The sequence below is a fragment of the Mastomys coucha genome, unplaced genomic scaffold, assembly GCF_008632895.1.
Source record: "Mastomys coucha isolate ucsf_1 unplaced genomic scaffold, UCSF_Mcou_1 pScaffold21, whole genome shotgun sequence".
Lineage (NCBI taxonomy): Eukaryota > Metazoa > Chordata > Mammalia > Rodentia > Muridae > Mastomys > Mastomys coucha.
This window is the reverse complement of record NW_022196904.1, coordinates 80,686,536-80,709,123: the sequence shown is the minus strand read 5'-3', so window position 1 is coordinate 80,709,123 and position 22,588 is coordinate 80,686,536. Positions and strand designations below refer to the sequence as shown.

The 22,588-nt window shown below is 37.8% G+C and overlaps 1 protein-coding gene across 18 annotated transcripts in view; it reads right to left on the bottom strand.

The window, feature by feature from the left end:
* Positions 1-22,588, bottom strand: part of Dlg2 (discs large MAGUK scaffold protein 2) — a 1,953,494-nt gene that overhangs the window by 594,198 nt on the left and 1,336,708 nt on the right. The gene's annotated exons all lie outside the window — the stretch shown is intronic.

The following is a 22,588-nucleotide window of genomic DNA, read 5'->3' as shown; positions in this document are numbered from 1 at the left end:
ACAAAAACAACTCTACCATACAGTCTATATTTAGCTTTGAATGAAACATTCCAATCTTGCAGTTCTACAAATAACAAATTTTCTATTTGAGCACAAGATGCTGGCAGGATTGATTTCTTGTATGTGTTGAGTAGAGAAGCTGCCCTATGCTCCTCTCCTACATTCTGTGGTTACTGGCAATGTTGGGTGGGGGTTTCTTATCATGACATATGCACATGCTTGTCTTTGCTCCCAATCCCCACCTAGGTAAAGTATCAGTCATACTGGGCTGTAGTCCCACCAACCGCCATATTTTAACTATAAGAATATTATCTTCATATAGTCACACTTATAGATAGGAGATAGATTAGGATCTCATCATATCCTGAGGGCTGCACAATATTAATCTTGGCAAAATTTAACACCTTCTAATAGATTCAAAAGCACTTGTATGCTTTTTAAGAAGCATCACATCTTTCTCCTTTAGAATATTGGCTCAGGAGGGAGAAGAATATTTTGTGTATACATTGTCATTTACTGGGCTATAAAAATGGGCCAACATGGGGCTGGAGATGGTCCTGAGGTTCATTAACAGCACTGGCTGCTCTTGCAGAAGACCCAGGTACAGCTCTCTGTACCCATATGGCTGTTTATGACCATTGGTAACTCCAGTGCTAAAGAATCCAATGCCTTCCTTTGGCCTCTGCTTGCACACAGTGCTAGGTACACACTTGGTACACAGACATACATGCACACAAAAATACTAATACACATTAAACAAACAAATAAATGCAGAAATAAGTAAATAAATTTAAAATGGGCCAACCCCTACTTTCTGTTAAATAAATATATGTGAAATGCAAGAACTATAATTTATTTTGTGTAAAATGTTGCCAATTGTCATGTTAATTCTTTACATCTTAACATTTTAAACATGGCGAGTCTTTCCATCATTGATTTCTTATACTATGTTGCTGTATTTTACAATTGATAGCTTTAGTTAAACCTAGATAGTCTCAAAATAGTTCTTTGGAAGCTTGCTTGTTATAAAAATTGTTCATCCTGGTAATAGTATGGATAGTAGAACTGGCTAAGTCTAGCTTTTCATTTTAATTTTCATTCTTAGATTGCTTCTTAATCCTGTCAGTCTGCACTGAAATCCACTGCACTGAAGTCTTCTGAAATATATATTATACCCCCCTCACCCGCAGTAGTCACACCATGTTGTAATAAGTTTCAGTTTTAGACTAATTGGATCAATCAAGCATTGAGAGTGTGAGACACACTTGGCTGTGTAATCAGTGAAGGCTATGCATCTGGTAGGCCCTGAACCATAGAGGCAAAACACAAGCAGTAGCAAGCATAAGTGGAACAAACGTGCATGGGTTTTAAAAAGCACATCTCCTAACTTCAAAGGGAAACAACGTTACTCATAAAATACACCACCACTTTCTGGCATCTTCTTCCAGAGAGTTCTAAGCTGTCAATTAACATTCTTAAAAGCAGCCTTTTATTTTAGCTTAATGACCCTGAACTCAATGGAAGCCATTCAGTCCTGTGGCAGATAAAAATGAAGAGAAATTGTGCACTAAGTCAAAGTAAAACCATTTCAAGGATCTGATCAGGCCTTGTTTCAGCATCTCCACTGTTCCCTGCCCATCCCTGAACATGGAAGACACAAGTATTCAGATGGAATAAACTAAGTTTAGCGCTTTAAACCCAGAAGAAAAAGTTTCACTTTGAGAAATATAAGAAATCATTTACAGAACCACTATATCTTTATATAGTCAGGAGAGATTTCTAAAGCGGAGAGATTTCTCTGAACTCCTCTGAGACATGGCAGCTAGAAGAGCATTTGAAACCCAGGACTCACTGGGAGAGATCTAAGTCTATCATTTGGATTCTCCAGGATAATTCCAATTTGGGTTATACACTCTTATCAATCACAAAGCTGTCCAAATGTCTCCAAAGTTTCAGTCCTCACACTATGCATCTTATTGCTTCCTCAAACACAATTTCCCTGTCAAATGACATGCCAATGACTGTTGCTTGGAGACAGCCTTCCATTCTGCGTCAGAAAAGCTATGTATAAGGAGCCACATCTAGGGACGGGATTGGAGCTGCCCTTTCCTTCTGAAATACTTGTAGCATTTTTTTTTTTTTTTTTTTTTTTACAATTTACTAGAGAAAAACTAAGATGATCCTAACCGAAATCCTAAAGCTTCCAGTAGGTAAGAAAAACAGTGCCGGCAACAGTCTTAAGTCTAAGTGTAAATGCATTTTCCTTGTTCTGTAAATTTTTTTTTCTTAAAAGTGAGTAGTGATCTGTGAATAATATTCTCTCAATGCAAGGGATTATATCTTCAGAAACCTACTCAATTCCATTCCTAAATTTAGAATTTCTATAAGATTATTAACATACAGTACTTAGTATTATATTAAATTTTAAATGCATTTATAAACATTAATAAAATGTAATAAAATAGCATGTAGTACTAGAGTATGCTCTTGGTAGACTCATAAAAATTAAAATTCATAAAGCACTTCCAGCATTATGAATTAAATAAAACATATTCTTAAAATAGCACATAGTTAAAAATATTTTAAGTCATACAAAATGGCAGGCCTAGATTGACTTAGCATAATTTCAGAAAGGAAGGCATGACTCTGAAGTAGTTTTCTGCATAGAAATTAAAAACTAAAAAGATGTTTCAAAATAAGCCAATTTGTACTATTCTTTTAAAATATTCTGGGCTAGAGAGATGGCTCAGCAGTTAAGGGTACTGACTATTCTTCCAGAGGACATGGGTTCAATCCCCAGCACCCACATTGTGCCTCACAGCTGTCTTTAACTCCAAGATCTTATATCCTCACACAGACATACATGCAAACAAAACTCCAGTGCATATAAAGTAAAAATAAATAAGTAAATAAATAAACAAATTTTTAAATGTGAAAAAACTATTCTAACATACTAGTCCCATATAGGGGGACAAAGTAATCACCATATAAGGAAGAGTAAAATAATACCAGCTTCAATACCTATAATGTACAAAATTAATTTTAGACATTGTAAAATATACAAAAATATAGGTCATATAGATATACAGGAAAGCTCCAGTTTCTCCATTAAAATGTATGTAACATGTGAATGCAAATACATATATGTGCATATACAAAACTGATTATTGTTTATTAAATACGAGCATAAAACAGACAAAATGACATCTCCTCTTTAGTTCATTATTTGTGTCCTACTTAGGATCTAATAACCCAAACTCACAAAGACATTAATACTTGTCCAAAATAAACTAAAACTTGAATGCAGGGTAACATGCATGAAACATGAGCTTCAACAGCAAGATTTGTGAAATGCACCTACACAGAACATACAAACTAAATAGTTTTGTGATATCACTATTAAAAAGAAAAACACTTTATAAAATATGTTTTCCTGATGATACAATCCAGATGATCAAGCTAGAAAGTCAAACACACACACACACACACACACACACACACACACACACACACCACATGTATGCGGAGACTAGATGTCTTCTTTGACATAGCTAGAAGGTCATCATGAGGAAGATAACTTGTCAAGATGGGCAGAGAGAGAAAAATGGAGTTTACAAAGGGAGAAGAAGACAATTTTAGAAATGCAGATTTACTGAAAGAATGAGAACTAACCATCTAAGCTGAGAGAGCAGAACAAACAGGAGGCTGTAGGTGAGACAGAAGTGACCTCACATCCCTGAATTCTATGATACTTTCAAGACAGAAACGTCAGAACATGACTCAGCAAAGGTCAGAACCACTTTCTTGAACTGTAGGTGTATAGTGTCTTGGAACTAAGATAATTTCATTCACCCATTTATTATTTGAAGGTAGATAGATAGATAGATAGATAGATAGATAGATAGATAGATAGATAGATAGATAGATAGATAGTTTCAGTCAAGTACTAGAGAACCATGGCATGTGGAATTACTTCCAATTTTACCATAACATGTCAAAGGTTCTGGGATTATGAGGAAGGCATGTAGAGAGGTGACTCAGGCTGGCTCTCAATGAGCTTTATGGGTGAAAGTAGGAAGAAAGATTAGATGAATAAGGAGTCAGAAAATAGAGAAGACAAAGTAATTAAGCTCACATGACTAGTTCTTGAGTCTTTATAGTGTGTTTCATAGAGAATTTTAGTCTGGTCTGTTTTCTAGATTCTTGTGCATATCACAAAAATGACAAGAAGTAATTCTGTCCTGGCTTTAACTTTGACCAAAGCTGTCAGTTAAATGGTAACTACCAAAGATGTTAGCATAAACATAGCCTATTTTCTAGTTATTTTCAACATAGTTGGGCTACACTTTTGATAGCCAAAGGAGCAATAGAGATGCTCGCTTTCAAATAAAAGCAAGATAATCAGTACTCACATACTTGATCTCATGGTCACAAGATTGTGTCATGTCATCACAATGGTGGTAATAGAGAAGAGCTTATAAGGAGACAATAAAGAAACTGACTCTCTAGATGGTGCATCCGACCTACTGACATTGTGATAGAACATTGTCATCTGCAAAATCCATGAACATAAATTTGATTCAAAAAATAAAAACACCTCAGAATGTGTTAAAGAGCTGTTCTTGGCTACATGGGGCTCTCAGCTGCAAGTCAGGCACATTTGCATGTGTTTTTACTTATTTTTGCATGGGCAATGCTTTGCAAAACCATGAATTTCTTATGAAACAACCCTCAAAATAATAGCATAAAAAAGGAATTCTATCATTCAATACTTACAAAATTTAATTCTCTCAAAAAAATCTGATTTCTTGAGAAGCTGATATGTATCAAGGACTTTGTGAAACCTTGTATATTCACTGTTAAATAAAACAAAGTTGGTTGTCTGAGACCATGGAGTTCAGCATATAATGGCCAAGGCAGACATGAAAAGGAAGAATAAGGAAACAGAAGTAAAATTACAAGCTTTACTAGCAAGAGTAACAGCAAGAGGTACTTGGATTGGATGGCCAGTGAGAGTCTGATAGAATAATGGAAAAATTAAAATTGGAAGAGAGACTCAGAGGCTGCAGGCAGATGAAAGAGTGTTTCAGCAGAAGACCAAGCTGTGCTTTAAGTCTCACATTTTCAAGGTTTGAAAGGCTTACAGGAACCTTAAATATGAAGCAAAGAAAATAAATAAAAATAATCATGACAAAGCAAACAAGGATATCGGTCACAGTGCGCTGCATTTAAAGAGGTTAGTTACAACATGATTGCCCTTAACAAATATCAGAGCAAGCATCCTGAAAACTGGTTGAAAGGGCATAAACTAACAGCAACAACAACAACAACAACAAACAAACAAAAACAAACTGAGGCTGTTCAGATATGAGACAGACAACTAGACAGAGGTTTGAAGGGACATTTTTTTACCTGGAATATTTTTCCCCGACAGTGATACTATGAGGTCATAAGAACCAATTTTTTTTTTTCTGAATGTTTTTCAAAAGGAAGAGAAAATTTAAAAGTCTAATTTCTTCAAGGGAATAGAATGAGCATTACAGTCAACTAGAGAGGAAAATATATATTTTTTGATGGTTTTGGCTCTGCAGGCATACCCCAGGATATGCCATTTCTTTGGGTAGGGATGAAGATAACTGGTACAAAATCTGTCTCAGAAATGACCAGTTTTGGCTTTAGGAGACTGAAGCTGCTAATTTATTTATGGGTATTTATTTCTAATTTTGAGAATTCTGCATTAGGTTGACATCGGGTCCAAATCACTTATGAGACATACTGAGTCACAGAATGGATATAGCTAAACCAAGTTTTACTTTTTACTTTTGGTCAAAGGAATATATCCTTTCTTAGTATATTTCATAATTAGAAATGTCCTTTCTGAAGGATAATACAATTAGATAGTGTCTGTCTTCATCAGGAGTTATATTTACCCTTAGTAAGGACCTCTCATCTCTGTGAAACTCCATTGCCCTAATCTGCCCAAATCTGTAACTACTACACAATTGAACTAGCTGTCAGCTTCTCCAGCCCTAGTATTTTCTGAGTTTTATGATGTAGTCGACCTTTGGAGAGGAACCAATTTTTCTACCTTGCTTTATGTATTTTTTACTATGTGCCTGCACTTGGCTAATGTTGGGAATTCAGAATGAACTGCTCTCACTGAGCTCCGCTTTGGCAGAGGAATGGTACAGGATGACTGGTAAAGATACAGGCTATGATGATATAGGATGGTGCATGCTTCTTTGTTACAGGAACATCTGGAAAGATAAAATATTTTCCTAAGGAAGGAGACATTGCTACTTCTAGTAACTACACATCCTAGTAGACATGTGATTTATCTTATACTGTTTTCTAAGTTTTAGATAAAAGGGAAAAAAGAGAATTTCAATGATTTCAGATGTGCTATTCTGAAATATTAAGAAGCAATGGAGGCTCAGAGGTCCGGACGAGCAGTATCCTATTCCCCTATCTAGCCTGACTTCTCTGGCCTCAGTGGGAGATGATGTGTCTAGTCCTGCAGGGACTTGATATGCTAGGGTATGGAGGGTGGGGTCGAGGGGAAGGAGGTGTGAGATTCTAGTGTTGGGGATGGTACCCAGAGCAAGCTCCTCCCTCTTAAAGCAGAACAGGAGGGAGAAATGGAGGGAGGATCTGCATGAGTGGATACTGGGAGGAGAGGGGGGATGTAAAGTGGATAAGTAAATAAATTTAAAAAACCCCTATATGTATTTATTTATACACAAATCATTAAAAACAAAATCCTCCTTAGCTCCCCCCACCTCCATGTAAACCAATCTGACACTGGGGCTGAGATAAAATTTATATTCCTGCCTTATTTTTGAGAAAGCCCTGATGCCTTTTCCAAGACACCACCTGAACATTTCATTCTTTCTGAGTTCCTCATGCTTCCCCAAGTGTGATTGATACAAGGTAGCATCAGTATTATAGCAACCCTCTTATTAACCAAACGATAGAGAACAATGACCAGTTTGAATGACATTTCAGAGAGAAACAGAATTTTACAAATTCCATTTGAGTACTAAAGCCAGTCTAAATCTACTCTAGCTCTCCCCATAACATTTACCACATGTAATATACTATTCATATGATTTATTCAGTTCATTTAGTACCTTCTCTACCAGAATTGAAGATCTCTAAAGCTTAGAATTTTTTAATTTAATGATATATACATTAAGCTTAGAAAAGAATAGAATTCCATGGTAGTTGATGAACAACTAATTAGTGCCTGACTGAACAAATGCCTATCCAGTGGTCAGATAATCTATTTCCTGACTTAGTGAGCATATGTGGAAGAGTCAATGAGTAGAACAGTTCATTATTTTTTCTGCTTTAACCATTATACTTACTCTTCCATTTATTTGTCTGTCTATTTATTTTGCTTTTGCAATTTTTTTTTCAAGAAAAGATTTCATGAACACGAGGTTGGCCTTAGATTTGCTAGGTAGCTACAGCTGGGTTTGGATCCCTGATTCCCCTGCCTCTACTTTCAATGTTCTAGGATTGCAGGTGTGTGCCACCTGCTCAGCTGTGCCTTTTCTTTAATGGACAAGAAAATTGAGGCTGTTTATTTTATTTTGGATAGCTATCAAGGGAAGTGAACAGATAAGATCTTGGCAAGAAGCAGCAAGATGTCATGGAAGGCCTTGAGAGTGTCTGTAGTGAAAGAAAACTTGAGGGCTAAAGGGTGGTCAGGGAAGTCCCACAGGAGGACAGAGCACCTGAGTCCATGCATGACACACAAACCAGCATCAGTCAAACAGAAGGCCAGGGACACAGGAAGAACAATCAGAGTGAGACAAACACAGGATAAGGAGTACACGACTCAGTGAAATTCCAAATGATGTCATATTCTGGAAGCACAGATGCAAGGAGGTGGTAAGAGACCAACTGGAAACACCAATGAGAGCAGACCACACAAAGTGTCCTGGTGGGCCCAGAAAATTCAGTTTGTATTGGGAAGTAATGATGACTAGTCAGGATTTATTTCGAGAAAGACCATGCTAGCTACAGTATAGGCAAAGTAATAGGGAGGACATCTAGTTAGGTAGTTAGTGGAATCTTGAAAGACGATGCTGGCCCTGGAACTGGCAGTCTGGAAAAAGTAGGTGGAATTTGAAATGGGTTAAAAAAGAGAATCGATGAGACTCAGTAGCTCAAAAGGTATGTATGATAAGGAAGAATGGCTTTCATATTATACTGAAGGTCATGCCAAAATGATAATATAAGAGAGAAAACAGTGGGCTAGACTGACAGAATCCATACTTATCTCTAAACCATATACACTGAATTAGGTATTTAACTTTTTAATTCCAATTTCCTCAGATGTAAAAAGTTTTTAGGAACATTCTCCAATCATACTTATAGCAATATATGTGGACAGAAGTAATCCAAATAGTCTATAATGAATTCACTTAATGAAAATATGATATTAAAATCCAAGTTTAGTTAAATATATCCCAAATTCTGGAAGGAGGGCAAGGAAGGACGCTTGCTACAAGTTGGAGCCCATCTGGACTATATTGAGTTCTAGACTAGCCAGGGCTACCTAGTTGTTTAACTGCTACACTATTCAATTTTACTATTTTCAAAATTAGGACAATAAAGCTCTGCTTGTTGTAGAGATTAAAGAAAATAGAATGTTTTAGAATATGTTGCAAATAGTTGATAGCTGTTCTTACTACTATCATTATATCTGTAAGAAGGAAATTAAATCCTAAAAGCTATACAGGGCTAGGGAGACTTCTATGTGGGTAAATGCTGGCTGATCATATATGAGGACCTACGTTTGAACCCCTAGAACCCATGGAAAGCTGGATGTGATGGAGCATATCTGACATGCCCCACTTGTAAGATAGAAGCTGGACATGGGACAATCCCTACAAGCTCATGGCCACTCAGCATCACATAAGTAGCAGCAAATAACAAATAAACCCTAGTGAAAGGTGAAGCTTTCCTGAGGTTGTCCTCTGACTTCTACATGTGTACATATTCATGAATGTACATACATAATAGCACACTTATGCATGCATACCACACTCACACACACACACACACATACACACGCAGACACAGACCAAAAAAATCTAGTCATTCAGTAAACGATTTTCAAAAGACAAGAAGGATATAGTTTTGAGAATTGAGAGGTAGAATGAGAAAAACACTCTCAACAGATGTGAAAAAAGCTAATAATGAAGAGGCTGTGACTGACCAGGACTGAGATTTGCACCCAACATCTGACAGAAAATACTGGGTCAGAAGATTGCAGTTGGCTCATTTTTTAAGTTGCTAGAGTCTCTCTGGGACATCCGAGTTGGTACCCATGTATGCTACAATTTAGTGTACTTCCATTCAGGCTCAAGAAATCCTAAACTCAAAACTCCTAGGAGTTGGCTACTTATTCCACCTATTCCACTCATGCAAAGCAGGAGGTTGGAATATCTGAGTGCTTGTCCTGGTGAAATTCTACTGAGCACTCTGGGTTACCCAAGGGAGGCACATCGTGTGAGTAAAGAGAGTAAAGAGCCACAGAAGAAATATAAACATGATGTAATGTTCCACAGATCCGTTCTAAACAGACCCAGGTCACAGGACATGCAAGAAGCAGCTTGGCTTGACAGTCACTAGTTTTCAGGCATGGGGTATTTCTAGGGCTGCTATTGTGAAATTTGTGGTGGCCTCCCAGATGGTCAGAAACCTCTGGGGTGGCTTGGGGCCTGGCCATCCAAAAGTGGCTTATAAACCTTTAGGAGGTTTTACTTCTTCCTGAGGTTTTAAAACTATGCAGCTTCGATATGCTTCATATGAAACCACCTACGTATGGTTAGCTAATCTTTTCCTGCACTCTGTAGAACTCACAACCATTAAAAAGAAGGAGTAAAGTAGCCCATATATGGAATAAGAAGCTCAGTTTTCTGTACATGAGGTTTCAGATATGTTGGAGGGCATAGGTTCTCCAGGTGACAGGACAAGATTATAGTGTGTGTAGAGTGGTGTCTGTATATCATGAACTCATAATCACAGCTGACACCATTTTCAAAGCTAAAATAAGCTTGGGAAAACCCAGTTTATTCTCAAGGTAATTATCAACACTTGTTTTATTATTTTGATCACACAGACACATCACTTAGTCAACTTGTATATGTGTGGACACTTACCATAAAATTGGCTGAAAGAATGAAAGTCTATTTCCACTATATGGCTTAGTCTGCACAGGACTATAAGTTGTACATATAAATGTGAACGGGGTTAATATTTAATTGCCATGCTTAGGGCTCCAAGTATGATACACAACTATCTAAGACTAACTTATTAGTTAAGAACCCTGAGAATTAAAAAACTGATTTTACAGCAAGTCCTGCCTTTATTTTAATGCTGTTACCTGTGTTCCCCCATTGAGCACAAATGAAGACTGTGCTCAGGTTAGGAAGCATTCATTCTCTTGGAACTCAGAGCAAAGAATCCCCATGTTAACTATTTGAGGGCCAAGTTTTCCATATAGAGAGTCAGACTATTATATGAAACAGCCCACAGCATTGACAGTGAGCAGACAAACATCAAGCCATAAGGCAGGCCAGTCCTTGGGAAACTGGTTTGAGCCAGTCTCAGTTCAGTGTCTGAGCCACCACTTCTGAGCTGTGCATCTTCTTCAGTTCCAACTGCTCATGGCCTCATTTTGGAAAGCAGATATGATAGTAATAACTTCAGAAAATTGTAGGGAAGGTTCAAAAGGTAATAAAAGAAATGAATCTAACAACAAACTTCAGATTTCCAGAAAACAGTCATCTCTATTTATGGGTTTCCTATCAACTATCCACCCAGGTCTGGATAAAAATCATTCAGAAAAGTGAATTATTTGTGCACCAAATATATACAGATGACTTCCTTCCTTATGTCTGAAACAAGTTGACACAATGATTTACATAATATTTACTGTATACTGGAAAGGATAACCAATCAGTGGAATTCTAGTTGACAATGGTTTCAGAATGCTTCAATTGATGGAACAGAATCTGGAAGAGAGGACTTGAAAACAAGAAGGAACTGAATGAAAGGAGGTCCAGTGACCTGCACAACTTGGGATCCATCTCAAGGAGAGGCTCAAAGGCCTAACAGTATTACTAATGCTATGGTGTGTTTACAGACAGGAGCCTAGCATGGCTGCCTTCTGAGAGGCCCAACAAGCAGCTGGTCAGGATAGATGCAGATACTTATATCCAACCAGTAGACTGAAGTCATGGACCTCTGTGGTTGAAATAAGGAAAAGCTGGAAGAAGTTGAGGAGGGTGACCCCATAGGAAGACCTGCAGTCTCAACTAACCTGGACCTCAGATATCTCTCAGACACTGAGCCACAAACCAGGAAGCATACAAGAGCTGGTCTGAGGCCTGGGACACATATACAGCAGAGGGCTGTCTGGTATGGCCTCAGTGCCAAACCCTCAAGAGACTTGAGTCCCCAGGGGGAGGCCTGGAGGGCTAGGGGAAGTGGGGACATCCTCTTGGAGATGGGGGATGAGGAATGGGATGAGGAACTGTAGGAGGGTGGATCAGGAGGAGGATAAAGACTGGACTGTTTAAAAAGATTAAAGATAGCTGGGCGGTGGTGGCGCATGCCTTTAATCCCAGCACTTGGGAGGCAGAGGCAGGCGGATTTCTGAGTTCGAGGCCAGCCTGGTCTACAGAGTGAGTTCCAGGACAGCCAGGGCTATACAGAGAAACCATGTCTTGAAAAACAAACAAACAAAAAATAAATAAAATAAAAAATAAAAAGATTAAAGATAATTTAAACATAAAAAAACAACACTCTCAATATACATATACATGAATATATTATACTCCTGTATTATATATACATACAAATACACACTTTTTATTTAACTCACTGAGTCCAATTTTTGCCTCCCTGTGGTCACTGGGTTACCCACTAGGCATGTGCCACCTACCAGCAGTAGCCAGCCCTCAAAGAAAACTGATTTTTCTCTCCCCTAGAAATCTTTACTGCCAATGGCTTCTCAGCTAGGGGAGAGAGCCTTAAGGGTGCCACCCTGGGCCCCATTCATGGTTGAACTTTTACAGGGTTTGTGCACTAACCACATTAGCTGTAAGTTCAAGGATGTGAGACCAGATATCATATCCAGAGGATAACATGCCAAAATCTTCCTCTCCCTCCTCCAGCTTTTGTATTTCTTCTGCAGTGGTTCCTGAGGCTTCTCCAGAAGGAAGGAAGTTGATGTAATGGTCCATCTATGACTATGCTCACAGCCTTCTAACTGAGCTGCTGTGCGGTTTGTGTCGTTTTTGTTTGTTTTTAAATCACAAAGCCTAAACCACTTGGAGGCAATAGTGGAAAGAGAAATCATTTCCCCTTTAGTGTAGCAGGCCTAGAGTGCTGTCTGTCCCACATAGTTGTGACAAGGCTGCTGCTTTAGCCTCCCCAATGATCCTGACCCTTTGGCTTCCTCTAAAGGAAAAAAAAAATTATCAAAACAACAATATAACAGAAGGGAGTGAGGAGCAGAGAGAGCTTCCAGAAGCACATTCCTGGATTTGTCTTAATAAACTGGGTCTCCTTTTTTTTTTTTTCATTTTTTCTTTTTCTTAATGCTGATGGAAAAGCAAAGTTGGAAAGAGCTACACATACATTGTGTGTTGAACCATTTTAAAGGAGTTGGTCTTGATGTATTGGCTGTATCGTGGTTAGCTTTAAAAATCTTTATTTATAGGTGAAATTCTTAAATGTTTTAGGCCAGGAACAGCCTAAGGAAAAAAGTTGTTGCTAAGTGCAGGCCAGGCAATTTGTCACAGTTTCTACACTGACATACATTGGGAAATTTCATAATGATAATTTGTATGTGGGAGGATGTCCACGGATCACATGCAGTTACCAAACAATGTAAATGAAGGGCTTGAGTACCCTAAGTATCTTTTCAAATTATTAGAACATATTTGTTGTACAAAGAATAATGATATTTATGTTAAAGTATATCATGATTTTACTCAGTTCCAGGGCCCCTCTTCTATTCCTTCTGTATCTCCCTGCCTACCTTTTTCCTTTTCTAAGACTGTCCTCTTATTGCCATGTCACATAGTTAGTGGGTGTTCTAGTTCTCACATGTGCATGAAAGCATACAATATTTGTATAATTGATCTGCTTCATTCCGGTGAATATGATGATGTCTAATATAATACATTTTCTTGCATAATGAAGGATATGAAACTTGTAATTATGGGTGCTTTTTCTGTATGTATGACAGTGTACCATATGTGTGTTCAGTGTCCTTGGAATCCAGGAATGATGCTAGATCATTGTGGACTGGAGTTAAAGATGGTTGTGAGCCATAATGTAGGTCCTCAGATCAAACTGTATCTTCTAGAAGAGTAGTCACTGCTGTTAACCACTAAACCATCTTTCTAGGCCCCATTAGTTCCTTCCTTTCTTCTTTCTTTCCTTCCTTCCTTCCTTCCTCCCTTCCTTCCTTCCTTCCTTCCTTCCTTCCTCCCTTCCTTCCTTTCTCTCTGTCTTTCCTTTTTTACATGTGTATATCTAGTTTTTATTTTTTCCCAGTAAAATTGGTTCAAGAATCTGTCTTTTCTCCAATGTAATAGGTTTAACACCCTTATTTAATATTAGGTGACAAGTTGCATAAGATTTTTCTGGGTCCTTCAGTTCATAATTCTGTTTCAGTCTTTTTTGTTGTTGTTGTTGTTTTTTTTGCAGATACCATGATGGTTTTTTGTTTTGTTTTGTTAGTTAGTTTGTTTGTTTTTGCTGTGATTCTGTGGTATAGTAACTGTTCTTAAATTTCAGTTCCTGCAAAGGTTTTCTAGAACCAATATCCCTCATTAACCAAAGGTTAGCTACTTTTTATACATATTAGAAAATCTTCCCCTTTTAGTCCGAAGCCAAATCAAGATTTTATGGGTTGTCTAAGCAGAAGGGTGCGCTGCAATCCAACTGCAGCTGATGGTGTTGGTGAAGTAGGTCTGTTCACCTCTGAGCACTTGAGGCACTGCCAGATGTGATAGACTGCACTGCTAAGCTTGTACTATAATTTGTATCTAGACATTCCAGGCTGAAGACAGTTTCTAAGTCTCATGCATGAAGAGAAAGTGGCTAAGGATACCAGCATGAATTTAATCTTAAAGCTGTAATAACACAGCTTGTGAAATATATTGACTTTCATATGTTTTATCACTGAAAGTAGACCCCAAGAAGCATACTATGGGGCATGCTTCATCTTAACAACTGTCCCATGCAAATGCCTGGATTTTTATTTCACTGCAACAAAAAGAGTATAAAAAGATTGAGTCTCTCCTTGTAGGCATTTGTCCTGGAATCATTTTACAGATTAAGAAAATGGCAAAGATTGGCTGGCATTGTAGGGTAGGTCCTGTTTGAGTGATGATACTATTTACACAGTAGCATCCTTTCTAACTCTTAGGCTCTCCAAGGAAGATGGAGTCACTCCTCTATCATACACTTGTCACAGAGAAAATAATCAACAAGCCAGCAACCCAGGTACCATGATGGGTATCTAATACCTGTCTGTGCAATGAATTTGTTTTTGATGGTAGGGATCAAACCTGGCCTGAGCAATATCTTCTCTGCTGAACAAGAGGGGAGGAAATATTAGGAGGAAGTATAATAATCATAAACACTGCAAAAGGGAGGAAACTATATAGGGAACAATGAAGGAGGAGCAGTCAGAAAGACGAGACAAGAAGAAAGTGGACATTGACTTCTCAAGGTCTTCAATGGACAAAAAGTAGACTTAATATCAATGACAACATTGCTGGACCCTTTTGTAAGACTCACCAGAACCAGACATTGTTTACAAGTGCTAAATTTCATACTCATGAGTTTATCTGTATTTCAAAAGGGCCCTTGAGGTAGGTATTAGTATAATCTCACTTGAACAGGCATGAACACGGAGGAACAGAGAGTAACCTGGTCACATTCACAAATCTGTAACACGCTGAGATTATAATTTGACTTCTCACTACAAAGGCTACCCTCAAAACACTTTGTTGTCTTGGGAAAAAAATGAAATAAAAATGCTTGGTAGATAATACAGAAAAAAAATCAGACCAAATCAATGTAATGAAAGTTTTTCAAACAGGGATATTTAAAATCTCAGAGTCTTTATGGGAAGATGAGAAAGAGATCACAGTAAGTAAAAATATTTCATGGCCTTAAACATTTATGACAGTTGCTTTTCAAAAGGCAGGTAAAAATTATTTGGCAATGTTTAACAATGTAATTTGTTAGGAGAGAATGCCTGTCTGTGATCTCAGCTTAGTTTGAATGAGAAACCATCCACAGTATTTTGAGATGTTTGGACACTGTTACTGGAGAAGGCTTTGGAAGCTTTTAGTGTTAAAAGAAAGCCAAAAGCACAGCAAGAGATCACAGGAAAAGAGCTGGGCTGGAGGTTCAAAACATGACCTTTGTTATGCATTCAGTGGCCTTGGGAAACCCAAGGAAACACTAAATGTTCTTTGTGTTATTTTGCTCTTTCGGAAAATGAAAAGCATCAGGGCTTGTTTTCATATTTCACAGAACACTTTGAAGGAGGAAATGAACTAACAAAAAATAATGTGAAAATAATGTAGTAATAATAAAATATGAAATATACCAAAAATGCAGGTATTACATCAAGTAAATGAAATGACTGTGTCAGCTACATGCTTGTTAATAGAACCAGCAACCTTACCTATTTCGTTCAGAAAATATGGATCTGTTTTCTTTCAGAAAATTTCCAGTATATAATTGGAACAATACTTATGTTAGTTTTCATATATTAGAAAGATGCTAAATGTACAAAAGCAATGTTACTTTCTGTTATTTTTTCCTTCAAAGTTTATAGTGGTCTTACTGACATTTGAGCATAATTTAAGAAGATGGTCAGTGCAAGGAGATTATGGCATATTTACAATCATTAAGAAATACTGTTAAAGAGAAAAAAGTACATCACTATCTATCTCTGTCTTTGTCTTGCAACTGTGTCTTGAATGCTAATAAAGGATGATATATCATTTGGCTTAATTTTCCTGATGATAAATGCAGCTTGTCAGAAAAATGAGCATTTTACCTCTAAAAGGTTTTTCATATTTCCACACCTGCAGGTGGCACTAAGCAATGCTAGAGTAACTCACAGATTAAGCAGCTTTGCCACACACGGCTTTACTGATCATGGACAAATGCCTTGAGTTCTTTCTTCACCAGTGTTTGTTTTTAAAAGAGTGGCCCTGAACTCACATGGCAGAGTTATTACAACAGGAGATAATCATTATAGATAATTAATGCATGAAGTATTTTCTAGTTTCAGAGTCTGCAGCTGTGGCAAATGTCATAACGACAAGGAACCTAAGAGAGAAGCAGGCTTATTCCAGTTAAGAGGCTACAGTCCATCATGGAGGAAAATCAGGGAAGGAACTTAAAGAAGAATGATGAAGGATAACTGAGTGCTAACTCAGTATGCTCATACTTAGCTAGTTTTCTTATGAAATATAAGACAACATGCTCAGGGAACAGTGTATCCCACACTGTAGAAATTTAAGTGAGACTATTCCCCTCTAAGCTCAGATATTTGAACACTTGACCCCCGATTGATGGAATTGATTGGGGAAGGTAGTGGGGAAGTGTAGCCTAGCAAGATGAAGTATATCACTAGGGCTGGGGTCTTGTGGGTGGGTTGTTGGAGAGTGGGTTATTGGGGGATGAGGCAGAATGGAGGTGGAGGTATGTATGTTTTGTGAACACATAGCTCAGCCCCACTTCCAGCTCTCATTCTCTGCTTTGTGCTTCAGTTGAAGATGTAAAATCTCAGATTCCTGATTCTTCAGCCATTCCTTCCACCTGCTGCCCTGATCCTCCAGGAACTACAGCCCAAAATAAAGCCTTTCTTCCATAAGTCACTTTTGGTTGTGGTGTTTTGTCACAACAGAAAAGTAACTAAATACACATGTCTATCATCAGTCAAGACCAGTCCTCAGACATGCCCATATATAAATGCCCAACATGATAAATATAATTATTCAACTGATATGTTCTTCAGGTGATTTTAGGCTGTGTGAAGTTGACACTACTAACTAGGACAAGGTTCAAACTTTAATGAATGATATATGCCCTTCTGTAAGGAAAATAGTGCATCCTTGTTGAAGCTGCTACCATCACAACACATACATAGATTGTAAACATTGACTCCAGCTTACAAAGAACATTTTTTTCTTGTCTATTTACTCATAGAGTTATCCATTCATTGATATATTTTCTATGTGTACATATATGAATATATATAGCTGAAATAAATATATATGCATATAGGATATGTACATACACAATGCAGTGAAATAATGTATTAAATATATGAACAAAATATTTATGTATGAATATAGGTTCATACATATACTCACACATGTATGTTTATGTATTATATGTTAAATATGTATACATATTATTTTGAGAGAAAAAATTATCTTTTTTCTGTTCCTCTTATTAGCATACTAGTGAATAAAAACAGTAAGATAAAAACTATAAAGGAAAAAAGATTAAAGCAAAAACTCTTTCAGCTGTTTAGGGACTTGAAAATTTAATCTCCCAATTTCCCTTTAGTTCTGCTAAAATCAAAGTCGATAAGAACCATGGTAGCAAATGCTCTATCAGTGGTTGCAGGCATCTCCTCAAAAGACTTATTCAAACACTGGCCACATATAGAGTGGCATAAACCCATTGGTTCTACTGTCTTTATGAAGTCATATTTTAGTTACCATAATTGAATATATTATGAATTGAAAGATACTAATCAGCTCTTTCTCGTTACTAAGATCTTAAGGGTACTTGCTAGTTTTTGGCAGGGAAATTGTATCATATTCAAAAGAAAAAGGACTTCTGAGGTCCTCTTATGACCTTGAACTCATTACTAGCCTCTGGAAACCTTAGTTTCCTAATGACAGTTCAATGACTGTAAGCAAAGGACAGTACAAGATGCTTGCTATTAGCCTGAGTCCTGGGCCCTTGACTTTTGTGTTGGCTATTTTAGCATTGTCCAACAACGTCTTGGTATTCAATTTGTGGACTCTGTATGTAATGGTGGCTTAATTTGTCTAATGCAAAGCAAAGAGAGGATTGGCATCACTTTTGCTGAAAAATTTCAATTTCAGATTATGATTTACAAATCCAAATACAGCAAAACAAAGTCTTGCTCAGTGTGATGGTTAATTTTACATATCAGTATGCTAGGCTAAAGATAGCCAGAATGCTGGTAAAACACTATTTCTGGCTATATCTTTGAGGGTATTTCCAAAAGAATTAATGTGTGAATTAGTAGTCTAGGTAAAGAAAAGTGCCTTCATCAACAGAGCCCAGATAGATAAAGAAGGCAGAAGAGAGAATTCTCTCTGTGTAAAGAACATAGATATTTATTGCCTGAGATAATGGCCCCAAAGCCAAGCTCATGGCTTCTTCTTAAACTTCTCGTTTCTCATTGAGACATTGGCCCTAGACTCAGATGGAACCATACGTTGACTTTTCTGGCTCTCAGCTCTTGGCATCCATATGTAACTTGTACCATTTCTAACTAAATGTTCCTTTATCTCTCACTGTACATCATTTCAGTCCCTTTGGGGAACTCATAGTAAGACAATCAGCTTCCATCTCCAAGAACTAAAATGGCAGCAAGATACAAACTTCTGAGATGGTAGGGCATTAATTTGTGAGTGGTTAATCCTGGCTAGTTTAATGTCTTTGCAGAATTTCATCTTAAACATTGAGCATCTTTCTACCTTACCCCACATGTTGGAGCAGCAAAACAAATAAAACATGGACATAATTATTAGCCTATAAGAGGTAGATATGAAATACTCACTGACAAGTAGGAGGCCCAGAGGTGACAATGAGGATGGGCAAGCTTACTATGGTGGAGTGTGGACTTTTCTTTTCTTTTCTTTTTTTTAATTAGACGTTTTCTTTATTTACAATATCTCCTTTCCCAGGTTTTCCTCCAAAAAAAGAAAAGAAAAGAAAAGAAAAGAAAAAAAAAACCAAAAACTAAAACAATCCCCTGTTCCCTCCTCCAGGTGCTCACCATCCCACCCCTCCTGCTTCCTGGCCCTGGAATTCCCCTACACTGGGGCATAGACCCTTCACGGGGCCAAGGGCCTCTCCTCCCATTGATGACCAACTTGGCCATCCTCTGCTCTACGCACGCTGCTGAAGCCATGAGTCCCCCTATTTATACTCTTTGGTTGGAGTTTTAGTCCCTGGGAGCTCTGAGGGTACTAGTTAGTTCATATTGTTGTTCATCCTAAGGGGCTGCAAACCCTTCAGCAAACCAAATCCAAGAACACATCAAAACAATCATCCACCATGATCAAGTAGGCTTCATCCCAGGGATGCAGGGATGGTTCAATATTTGGAAATCCATCAACATAATTCACTATATAAACAAACTCAAAGAAAAAATCCATATAATCATCTCATTAGGTGCTGAGAAAGCATTTGACAAAATCCAACATCCCTTCATGATAAAAGTCTTGGAAAGATCAGGAATTCAAGGCCCATACTTAAGCATAGCAAAAGCAATATACAGAAAATCAGTAGCCAACATCAAACAAAATGGAGAGAAACTTAAAGCAATTCTACTAAAATCAGGGACTAGACAAGGCTGCCCACTCTCTCCCTACCTATTCAATATTGTACTTGAAGTACTAACCAGAGCAATTAGGCAACAAAAGGAGATCAAAGGGATATGAATTGGAAAGGATGAAGTCAAATTATCACTATTTGCTGATGATATGATAGTATACTTAAGTGACCCCAAAAATTCCACCAGAGAGCTCCTAAACCTGATAAACAACTTCAGCAAAGTAGCTGGATATAAAATTAACTCATGCAAATCAGTGGCCTTCCTCTACACAAAGGATAAACAGGCTGAGAAAGAAATTAGGGAAACAACATCCTTCACAATAGCCACAAATAATATAAAATACCTTGGACTTTTCAAAAGAAATATGCAATCTGGGTTTTGAACACTGTTGAAGTTGTTCAGGTAAAAATACAATAATGTGGTGAGGAGCAATTTTAAGATCAACAAAATTGATTATCTGCAATCCACAATGTCCTTTTCTTCACTGTGACAGCATGGGCATCATGCTTTTAGAATCAGTCACTTAACATGGAAGTTCTGATGCCCATGAAGAGCTTCAGATACATACATGCATTAATTTTCTCCAAAAGATAATTTAAAATATTAAAAAGCATCAAGCTTGTCAAAGGAAATGATAAAATATAAATAGTAAAACCTCAACATTCTAATGTTGTCTCAAACACTTAAAATAACTTTGTTTTTTTTTTTGTTTTTTTTTTTGTTTTGTTTTGTTTTTTTACTACACATCTCTATATACGAGGGCACTATATTTAGATACCAGAACTTTTCTTTCTTCATGTGCTTTTTCCCCCTCTTTCCATTTTCTCTAGACAAGCAGGTGTTTGTTGTTGAGGGTCAGGTAGGACTAAGCAGCAATAAACTCAGCAACAGAATACAAAACCTTTTGAAAAATGAGGAGATATGCAGAGAAGGGGAAGGGAGGACTCCTCTGAAAAAGCTGCAAGACTGGGAAGGAGGGCATCCGGATGGCATTTGCCACTTGGGTGGCTGGGAGAGTGGAGAGAGGATCTCATTCCATGAAATGAGGTAGGAAAGAAGACAGCTCTTAGAGAGGAATGTTTTGAGACATGTTTATGAGGGTCCTAAGCAAATTCCTTGGGGTTTTTATAATCACCTACAACACTTAGAGTTTGTTTTCCTTAAAGACAACAAAAGGCTCCATTCACACAGCAAAACACAATGATGGGTATGGATTATTTCCTGTAACAAAAATTCAGACAGAGGTTTCCAGGGCTGGTCTGTTCATGGCCACAAGATGTAACCAAGGCTGTTTTCTCTCCCATTTATTTACTCTGTCATCTAAAATGCTGGGTTCATGTGGAGGAAGGGAGACTCTCCAGTCATAAATGGCTTCCAGCTGCTCTCCTACATAGAAACCACCTTGTTTTCTGGAAGGCGATAGGCTTTTGTCTCAGAATTCTAAGAGTTATAGACTAGCCCCTGATGAAACCAGAATAGGTTACACACTCTGCTTTCAAGATGTCCAGGAACATACTGATGTGTTAGCAGCAGAACATCCAGGGCTCACTCCTGGCATTGACAGTCCTAGGTCACATGAGGAAGGCAACCATCTGTAGCAAACTCTAAGGACAGCTGATAACATAGTAAGAAAAAATCAACAGGCAGACAAGCAACAAATGTGTGTCTGGTGGAAAAGATTAAAGTACAAACTAGGAGGCTCTTAGGGTCAATTTGGAAAAAGGCAATGAATGTCAATGCAATTTCTCATGAGGAGAAATGACCAAGTAATACGCAGATTTTCTAGTCACCAAACAACATAATAAAATTATGAAATAGTTGTGGATGTATCTGAAAAATGAAGAAGAAAAGTACTAAGAATTGCTAGTTATATTTCTGCTAGCCTGATGTGGCAAGTTTATCGTTCCTGCTAGCCAGGCAGTTGAGCTAGAGGAAAATATAGCCTGTTAGGCTTCACTCAGTTGTCAATGACAAATCCCCAAACATTTGTCACTTTTCAAGATCTAAAGTTTAGTAGGTCAGGTGGGCCTGCTGAGAATCCTTTCATCTAGCTCCCTGGACCTTTACTATTTCCAAGATTTTCCAGTTTTAGTACTTCTGTCATAGCCCTGAATATATAGGGCACACACACAGAGCCCAACCTCATAAACCATCTGTGCATTATTAAGCTAGGTCAGAGATTGTAATCTGAGGCATTTCCTCAGATTACAAGGCTCATTTTGGTCATGATAGAGACCTATTCTTTTTATGCACGTCTTTTGATAATGATTTTCATAGCATCCTTAAAACTCAGGTTGAAATTTACCTGGCATTTTTCTAGTACTGAGAGGGGAGACTTTTAAACAGTGACAATTTATGAGGGCACTGTCCTCTTGAGTGGATTGGCATTGCTGTCATAGAAGCAGAGTAGTTATTTAAGGAGTGGATATAGGGCATGCCTGATAACCCCTCTGCCGTATTAAGAAGCAGCCCTTAGGCTCTTGGCAGACACTGAGATTGTGATCCTGGACATTCCAGGCTCTGAAACTGAACCAAATAAACCATTTCTTCATACATTTCCCAATCTATGGCACTCTTTTAGTTCAACTGCAAACAGACTGCAAAAGACAATTTTACAAATGTAGATATCTTTTTCCTAAAAGCCATTCATTTGGGAAGGATCATTATGGATAAACCCGTGAAAAGTTAAGACCGATCTGAAAGAAGGATATCACAAGGCACTCCCAAAAGAAACTCTATGGGTCAGTATGGATGAGGCAAGGCCACTAAGGCTCGGGCCCATGACTACACAGATAGTTCTAGTTAATATTCTGGTAATAGAATTTTAAAGTTGGAAATCCTCCTGGAAGCTGCTAGGTAAAAAAATAAAGAGAGAAAGAGGGAGGGAGGGAGGAAGAGAGAGAGAGAGAGAGAGAGAGAGAG